The 9,602-nt window shown below is 48.6% G+C and overlaps 1 long non-coding RNA gene across 1 annotated transcript; it reads left to right on the top strand.

Moving 5' to 3' along the window:
* Window positions 1–1,513: 1,513 nt before the first annotated feature.
* Window positions 1,514–9,337, top strand: LOC125112673 (uncharacterized). The gene is made up of 3 exons (XR_007131225.1): window positions 1,514–2,308; window positions 8,290–8,443; window positions 9,278–9,337. It is a non-coding gene; the product is annotated as an uncharacterized LOC125112673 (long non-coding RNA).
* Window positions 9,338–9,602: the final 265 nt, after the last annotated feature.

Here is a 9,602-nt window from a genome sequence, read left to right as displayed (position 1 = left end):
TTTTTTGTTTTTTCCTTTCTTTTTACAGCTGTACCTGGGGCATATAGAAATTTCTGGGCTAGGAGTCAAGCCACGCCAGCGCCCGATCCTAGCTGCTTCTGCAAACTACGCAGCAGCTTGCAGTAAAGCCGGATCCTTAACCCACTGAGTGCTACCAGGGATGGAACCCACATCCTCCCAACACAATGTCGGGTTCTGAACCCCCTGAGCCGCAATGGGAACGCCACTTTCCTTAGTTTTTTTTTTTTTTTTTTTTTCCGACAAGAGAGGATTAAAGAGAAAAAAGAAAAAGAAGGGTAGAGAAGGGATAGTAGGGAATAAGACCCTTCAGGATTGCCCACCTTAGAATCCACCACGAGGGAGCCTTAATAGGAGCAAGGAGAGGACTGTTCCCTGCTTTATGTGAGTGACCTAAAGTTCTTATTCCCTCTTCTTTCAAACCTTTTATTGAAATATAATATACATACAGCAAAGGGCACTTGTCATAAGCACCCAGCTGGATGGATTTTCACACGTTATCATACACCGTATAATCCACACCCAGGACAAAACCATGCTGAATAGCACCTGGAAGCCCTCCTTGAATTTCCCTGCAGTTACTGCCTCTCTGTCCCAGGGTGATCGCCGTTCCTAACAGCGGACAGCTCAGCTCCAGTCTGTTTGGCTTTGCTCTTTGATCCAAGTGGAACAGTGCAGCGTGTGCTCTGTTGTCTGGCTGCCTTTGCCCGGGATGGTGCATGGGATTCATCTTGCGGCTGCCCGGAGTTTCAGAGCCCTCATCGATCCACCGCCTCTTAACGATCTGAGTTCGATGTTGTGCTTGTGAATAGCCCTGTGCCTTTCTTAGAGCCACAGGAGGGGCTTAGAGCAGCCAAGCTGGGGCTGGGGTATCTGTGTTGAAAACCCAGTTCTCCTCCTTATTAGAGCTGTCACCTTGGGCGAGTTCCTCACGCTTTCATTGCCGTAATATATCCTTGTCTGTAAAATGAGGATAATGAGAATATTTTCCTTCGGGGGTGTGCCTTTAAAGAGGTATTAACTTGCATCAGTACACGTGAAGCCTGCCTGGCACGTGGACAGCTTGACCGAAGTGTAAGCTTTGGCTAGTTCTCTCTCACGTGACTTTCCTCCCATTGTGTTGACCCAGTTGCTGAGCACAGAATGGCAGATAATGTGTGTTAATTGGTGCAAAGTGGGCAAGAAGGGCCTTTGGCAGAAATGAAAGAGGTTTTGGGTATCCTTTGCCCTTCGCTCCCCCTCTACCAATTTTAGACTTAAGGACGTGTGTTCAACTTTCAGTGGTTTATTTTTTAATGGAAAACCCTAGTTACTCACTGGAAATCTAATAAATCATAACACTTGGTATATAGTGATGAAAACCGAGTGTGCTTCAAAAGCTAAAACTCATAAAATGATACGAAGAGGTGGTCGATGCAAGAAGCTCCATGCTTTTACGCCGGGATCGCCTTCCCCGCCTCATTATTCACTCATTATTTGGTGTGGATGGCACAGTACCGCCTTTGCAAGGTTTGCGATTGGGCAGTGGTGAGGGAGAGGTGAGCATTCAGGCTCAAGAGGAGGTGAACAATTTCCACCCTCTGCAGCTCCTCCCCCACTCTCCTCCCCAGCCCCTGGCGCTCCTGGCCCAGCTCCCACTGCCTCACGTCCATGGCGCAATATCACTGAGCTACAGGTGGGACATGTGAACAGACACGAAATTATCTACTGCTCCCTCTCCCTCCTTCTCGCTTGATATTTCCCTAAACCAGCATCAGGGAAGGGAGCCTCAGGGACCTGAAAAAGTGTTCTTGGAAATGGCAGTTCTTTTTATAAGACAGACATCAGAGTGTTTATAGATCTCTTACTGTTGAAATTGGACATTCAGTTTCCTCCATGTGTTGCTTGTGTTTTGTTATTCCTGGAAATTTAGTGTGAGCTCGGCAGAGAGGAGAGAAACAGAGGCTGGAGCAGTGAGATGGAAGCAGGTTCATCGACCAACAGCGTGGCTGGGAGCACCGAGCAGAGAGAGCTCAGGCTCCCCGCTCCTGGGGCAAGGGCTTTTTTATAGCTAGGTTTCCTGTGATAGGTCACCTAGTCTCTGGGAGAAACAAGAAGGGGGCTTGGGAAACAGAGAAGGAGGATTTAGGTCCTTACGTGTGAATTTTAACAGTCCTTTCGGCTCTGTTTACTTTGAGGTTGAACAGCTCCTTAAATTATCTTGGTCCTGGGACCTTGATCCGTGCTGGCGTCTGTGTTTCCTGTTGGTTTGGTCAGCTGACATCGCGTCTGGAGCCTGGGCGGGATCTTGGTATGTTGACATCCTCCGTTTGGTCTTCTCCCTCCAGTTTATAAATAGACAAACCGTGCTCTAAATCCATCAGGTGCTGTGTTTTCCTGGCAAAGTAGCTCAAGAAAGTTCAGGAAAAAATTGCACTGCTTCTGCCTATTCTTTGTCTAAAAACAATTCTTTGCATTTTCCATTTTCATTGGTATATAATGTGTGAAAAAAGAATTTCTAGAAGGCACAGGGCACAGCTATTATAAAGTCTTCAAGGGTAGCTCTCTTATGGAGACACTCTTGACTACTTTCTCACATCTAAATTACAAACCATGCCTCAGTATGAGAGTTTAACCTTGAAATAACAATTCGCTGAAAATTTCAGAGTAAATATATAGCTGCCTTGGTCTCATTAGCCCCACATACTGGGAGAGAGCAGGTATGCCTGTGGCCATATGTGACATTAGTAAATTCAATTTGGAGATAAGTTTTACATATACGAAACACATTTTAAATAGGTGAATAAATCAGGTTCCACAGAAAGCTACCCAAGGGGAGAACAAAGAAGAAATTGCACACTCACTGTGTGATGGAATCAGATAGAAGCCCCCTGATTGTAGCCAGCATCCTCTTGAGTATTTCAAGATGAAATTTGGTGAGTGATCTTGAAAGCCCGTTTTGGAGGGAGGTACTTCTGGTTTTTCGTCACGCACGTAAATCATCCTCCATTCTTCCGAAAGCGTCTCCTGAGCTCATGTTTATGTGTCTGATTGGTGGACGACACAGGGTATGGCCTTTGTGCCTTAGTGGGTCCGTTCCAGGGATGCCGCTGGAGTTGTTTCAGAGAAGCTAGGGTGACTGCGGTTTGCCTGGAATGGTCCAGTCTGAGCACTGAATCTCCCACGTCCAGGGAAACTCCTCCATCTGGGCAAGCTGGGATGCTTGGTCATTCATTGCCAGAACTCGGCCTCTGCTCACGGGTACTGAATAGAAAAGCAGAGACAGAGGTTTGGGGAAGGAGAAAGCAATAGCTGTATTGCTTTGCCAGGCAAAGGAGGCCACAGCAGGCTAATGCCCCAAAGCCTGTGCCCCCTCTTAGGAGAGATTGGGAGGTGGTTTTCCAGTTTTAGGAGAGAAAAAATTGAGCCACAGATAAGGATCAGGGGAGAGGCAAGCTTGCATTGTTTTCAAAGCTGGTGTTCGGTGGTCTGGTGGTCTTTCCGGAATGTAGACTGCTTCACTTCCATCTTCCGTTCGTTGGGGAGCTTACTTCTGCAGAAGAGCTCAAAGATACTGACATGTATATTCCTTGAGGAGGGACCAGCATCCTCCCCCAGGCTTCACTCTTGTCTCTGGCGGCTCCTCCCTGGTCTCTGCACCCCTCCCTTCTCCGATCAGCACCTGTTTGAACCTGCCCTTTGGGAGTCAGGGAAAGTCACGGAGGCGGAAGTTTACTCCCTAAAAACAAGAAATAGGAGACACAGAAAGGCCTGCATGCCCAGGAGCCCACGGGGCCCTGCTTGGTTTCAATTCTAAGCTCTTCTTACACACTCACAGTTATACCATTGGCCCTTTGCAGCATCCAAAATGAACCCTTTAGACGGAATATTGTGTTTTGGGGAATCCTGCCAAAATGTAACTGTACTGAGATAACACATTAATATTGATTTTTTTCCATTGTTCATTTTTTTACTGGGAGTATGTTTATCAGGCAAGTAGCTTCGACGTCCGACAGCAAAGAGCTGAACCTTTGTTGGCAAAACTTGGCCTCTGAGCACCATTGCCAGATAGAGATACGGGGGCAGAGTTTTGGGTGAAGGAGAAACAGACAGCTTTACGGCTTTGCCAGGCAAAGGGGGCCACAGCGGGATCACGGCTTAACGACTGTGCCCCCTTTGGAAGGGATAAGGAGGTGGTTTTATAGTTTGGGGAGTGGAAAATAGGGCTGCAGACAAGGATCAGGGTGGAGGCAGGCTTGCATGGTCTTTCCGAGCTGGTGTTTAGCGGCCCCAGGACCGGTGATGGCCGACGGCTCAGCTCCATTCTGCTTGGGTTTGCTGTTGAATCGAAGAGGAACGGAGAGCATGTGCTCCTTTGTCTGGCTCTGCCGGAAATGGAGGACACAGAACAGAGCGGCTTGTGGGCCTAGGAGCCCCCAGGGCACGGTTACACCTGGATGGAAGAGTGATTGTGACGGCGAGAGACAGAAAAGAGCAGCCCCCTGTGAGGCCCCCGTTGTGTGCTGAGGCGTTTGATGAGCCCTTCCTAGAAATGGTTCGGAAGGAGGCCCTGGGCCTCTGGAGAAGTGACCCTGGGGATGTGGGAGGGAAGCGGAGAGAGCCCTCCAGAGAAGAAGAAAGTCATCACGCCCCTGAGTGGAGGAGACAGACGGAGGCTGAGAGGTGCTCTTGGGCTCCGCCTCTTTCTGAGATGGAAGCGTGACTCAGCAGCTTAACTGCACCCAACCCTGTTTCCAAATGGCTACACCGGGGATTTGCTACTTTCCTCCCAGGGATTTTGTGCTTTGTAAACTTTGACTGACGGATGCACGTAACGTACTTCAGCTGGTGCCTGGTGCCTGGTGCCTGGTGCCTGGTACCTGGTTCCTGAAGAGCAGTAGAGAAATTGAGGCTGCTACACCTCCCGCTGCTGCTGTTATCTTTGTTCAGGGCTGATCTGCTTTGAATGCTATGGCCTCTGAGGGGGTGACATCCATCTGTCCTTTCCAGAGCATATCAATGCTTTGTCTCTGTGACTAGGATTTGATGCCTTTGCTGGAAATCCCTGGGTTCATTGTCGCATATATGCATATGGGCACATAGATAGAAGAAGAACCAACAGCAAAAAGCAATGGACTTTGTTTATAAAATCCTAATCACAGGAGCATCTATGCTCCATTCTGAGACCTGTTCTGTTAGAGATTTCTCAGGCATCCATCCAATGCCTCCAATTTGTATGGGATTTAAGTTGCATTTAAGGTGTTATATAAATGCAAAATAAAAAAAAGGAGAACAATTTTGGGCCTTTCCAGATCTATGCTATCAAACAGACTGCAGAAAATTCCTCATTTTTCCTCCATATAGCTCTGCCTGAATTTTCTTTATGGTAGTAGCAAAATAGTCGACACAGAATGAGAGTTCATCTAGCTAAGATATCTCAGTTATTCATAGGTGAGCTGATGGCCTAGACTATCATCGAATTTCACTAGCAATATTCCAGTGATAGAGTCATATAAAATTGAAATCATAATGAAGCGTAACTTTACATTTACTCATGGATTTAAAAGGTAAAAAAGAATGCCATTTCCTCCTAAGGATGTCAATTTAAAGTATAGTTTTCTACTTTTTTTTTTTTTTTTGTATAGGCATCCACTGAGGATCAGTACAATATTTGTGGCGATAGGAAAACTGGTTTTTTTTTTTTTTTGGTCTTTTTAGGGCTTCACCTGCAGCACATGGAAGTAAGTTCCCAGGCTACGGGGTTGAATCAGAATGTAGTGGCCAGCCTACACCACAGCCTCAGCAACACCAGATCCGAGCCACATCTGTGACCTATGCTACAGCTCACCGCAATGCCAGATCCTTAACCCACTGAGAGAGTCCCTGGGATCGAACCTGTGTACTTCTGGATACTAGTCAGTTACTGCTGAACCATGATGGGAACTCCAGGAAAACCTTTTTTGGTCCACTTTTATCCCCCAAATAAATCTTACGTGTTGAAACTTACAAGTAATCTTTAAAACCCTGACATAAATGGAAAGAGCAGGAAGTCACAGATTGTCAGATTTCTAAGGTGTAATGAAGAGTGGTTAATACAATTCCCTTGTGTTACAAGTGAGAATTTTGCTTTGCATACACACATTAAATGTGTCATATGTAGGTCCTCTAATTTCCATTCTTGTTCCATTTCATTTCACTTTTTTTTTTTTTAAGAAAAATGGCAGCAACCATTACTGGAACAGGATTCTGGGGGTGGAGAGGGGAAATAGCAGAGTACCCTTCAGGATGCCAAGCAAAGTCCAAAGTTTTGACAGTTTAAAAAATTTTATTGTCAGAAAGAGTCTAAGGGAAGTCGGCAGAGTCATGTTTTGGAATAGGCTCCAAAGTGCCCCCAAATGGCTTTGCATTGAATCCTCCTGAGAATGCAATGGACATGACCCGCCACCCTCTGGGGGGACGACTTTTTTCCTCCTAGAAAATAAGAGAGGAAAAGTAAAGGTTAACGAAGCTCCATTTATTTCTCCTTCCTCCACGGATGGAGGTCGGAGGGTCTCAAAGTGAGATGCCTACATCAGTCTTTTCGCAGCATCCACATCAAGGTAGTGCAGGTTAAAAATGCAGGGTCCTGGGCCCGCTTAGTACCCCTGAGGCACAGTCTCCGAGGGGTCGAGCCTGAGAATCTGCCCTTGCGTAACCTTCCCAGACGGTTCTGAAGAACAAGCATGCTTCAGACCCACGATGAAGTGTTACCCTCCTCTCTCTGAGGACTGGTTGTATCCTGCACATAACGCAAAAGGAGGTCTAGGCGCTCCATTAAGGATTTGTGGTGGTTGAAGAGGCGGCCCTTCCCAGTGTTCTTGGCAGGTGATTTTCAGGTCTGTTGTCATGTACGTTTCCTTGTCTATGGCGTGGGAAAAGCCTGTCAAGGACAGTTTTAGAACCTATACCAGGTGTGGCTCTGCTGAGGCAGTCATTTCGCATAAACCTTTGGGCTTTGAGGGATGGCTAGTACGTCTCAGAATTCTGTGGAGTCAGTATCTTACTTCAGAGATGGAAAATGATGCTAGGGAACGGGAAGGAGTTTGTGATTTTTTTCTCCTGTAAAAAGGCCATATAGTAACTATTTGAGGCTTTGCAGGCTATACCATTTTTGGTACAACTGCTTATCCCACTGTTGTGGTGTGAACACAGCGGCACATACATAAATGACCAAACACGGCTGTTTTCCAAAAACGCTTCATTTTCTTTTTCTTTTCTAAATCAAAGTATAGTTGATTTCCAATGTTGTGAAAATTTCCGTTGTACAGAATAGTGACCCAGTCATACATATATGCACATTCCCTTCTTTTTTTGGGGGGGGGGGGAGCTGCAAGGTGCAGCCTATGCAAGTTCCTAGAGAGGGGTTGAATTGGAGCTGCCAGCCTGTACCCCAGGCACAGCAACACCAGATCCCAGCTGTGTCTTCGACCTACACTGCAGCTCACAGCAACGCCGGATCCTTGACTCACTGGGCGAGGCCAGGGATTGAACCCGCATCCTTGTGGGATACTAGTCTGGTTCAATTCTGCTGAGCTGCAGCAGGAACTCCCACATGCCCTTTCTTATGTTATCTTTCATTGCGGTCTATCCCAAGAGACTGGATGTTGTTCTCTGGGCTGGAGCACCTCATTGCCTAGTCACAAAATAGCTTCATTTATAAAACTTTATTTATAGTCTGTATCTGGCCTCTTGGCCATCGTGTGCCGACCCCTACTGTAGATCATCGAGTATGTGATTCCATCAGTATTTAAAGTAAAACACAATGGCACCAACACTGGGTAAATATCTATAATCTGTATTTCTGTGAGAATATTGACACAATAGGCGAAAAAAAAGAATATGGATAGGGTGTCTCTTTTGCCTCCTGTCCCTGATTGTGCTACATCAGTCTTTTCGCAAATAATACAACAGTGCAGGAAACTGTAAATATCACCACAACTTGTCCTTTATCAAGAGACGACGTTGCAGTTCCCATCGTGGCTCAGTGGTAATGAACTGACTAGTATTCACAAGGATGCGGGGTCGACCCCTGGCCTCGCTCAGTGGGTTAAGGATCCGTCGTTGCCATGAGCTGTGCTGGTGTTGCTCTGGCTGTAGCACAGGCTGGCAGCTGCAGCTCCGGTTCGATCCCTAGCTTGGAAACTTCCATATGCCTCCAGTGTGGCCCTAAAAGAAAAAAAAAGACAAAAAAAAAATAAAAAGAGAGGACATTTCCACAGTCTTAAAGCTGGCCTGGTGGTTTGCTTTGTCCAGTAATAATGCAGACCCTCGGCCTTGAGAAGTCTTGAAGTCTTCACGTTCACAGTTGGAATCCTGCTGGAGGATAAGAAATCCATGTCCACGGCCTCTGCCTTCCCACCTATCTCATTTGAGGCTCACAGCTGTGAGTGAACCCACCTGAGAACAGGTAACCAACCCAGAGAACCGTATCACTGACGAGTGAGTTAAATGGTGGTTTTTCGTGTTAAGCCGCTGCCTTGTAAAATGTTTGGTCCCGTGGTGATGGATCAGGATGTGACAGGAGCAAGATCCTGAGCTGAGAGTGACCTGGAGGAGGACGTCTTTGAAGCGTGAAGACAGGAATGAAAGGGAGCAGGGCCCAGACCTGAGCTCTGCGCCCCTGGGGGTGGAGGCCGGTGAACTTGAAGCCCTTTAAAGGCGGGCCGGTGGGAGCGGTGGTGCGTTTTGCAGCCAAGCCAAGGACGGGTCTTTGCAAAGGAATTAACTCCTGTGACAATAAAAAGCAAGCTGAGGACACTTTGGAGGGACCCATGGATGGTTGGACCCTTCGGAGTGGGCTCAGAGAGTGGCTGGTGCCGAGCTCCGGAGGGAATGAGCTGCGGAGAGAGCTGCTGGCGGCCAGGGCGGGCTTTCTGGGAATGCAAGTGGTGGCCGGAATAATTCCGCAAGGAGCCGGTCTGGCCCAGCTGAACCTCCTTCCCCAGGGTTCCTTCCCGCGTGTTCCTATTTAGGGCAGGTGGGAGCAACCCTGGGGCGTCCTGCCCGCTCAGCAGCCTCCGCAGGCGTCTGCCCTGCCCCGGACGTGGTTGCTGTTTTGCTCCCCGCCTCCCTGCTGGGGGGGCCCCCCGTCCTGCCTCCACCCCCTCCCACCCTGGCTCCCCTGCATCTCCGCCAGCCCCTGCGCAGGTGTGTGTCCTGCAGGCTGCAGAGGCCGCCGTGGCTTCCCATCTGTCCTCCCCGGTCTCACGGGTCTTTGCTTTTCTCCCCTTTACGTCTGTAGCTGCCCGACTGGAAGCCCTGAGGTTCCAGCTTGCGACCCCAAGACGCCAGCCGTACAGAGGGTGAGTGGCCAGCTCCCCGTCCTGTCCCCTGCTCTTCTCTCGGTCCTGAGCGCCTCTGCGTCACGGCTGCTCTGCGGGGGTGCGCGCGGTCCTGGCTTCGGAGGAGCCAGTGAGCGAGCGGATGCGGGTGTCTGAGCGACCGTCTCCTGGGAGGGGACGAGGTCGAGGAGCTGAAATGACAGGGTATTGCCGGAGTCCTCTTTGTCGTTCGTGAGCTCGCGGACCGTTAGGACCAACGGGGTGGTGGTGGTGGTGGGGAGGAGA

Source organism: Phacochoerus africanus, chromosome 12 (genome assembly GCF_016906955.1).
Source record: "Phacochoerus africanus isolate WHEZ1 chromosome 12, ROS_Pafr_v1, whole genome shotgun sequence".
NCBI lineage: Eukaryota > Metazoa > Chordata > Mammalia > Artiodactyla > Suidae > Phacochoerus > Phacochoerus africanus.
The sequence above is the reverse complement of the archived record's forward strand: the minus strand, read 5'-3'. Positions and strand labels throughout refer to the sequence as shown.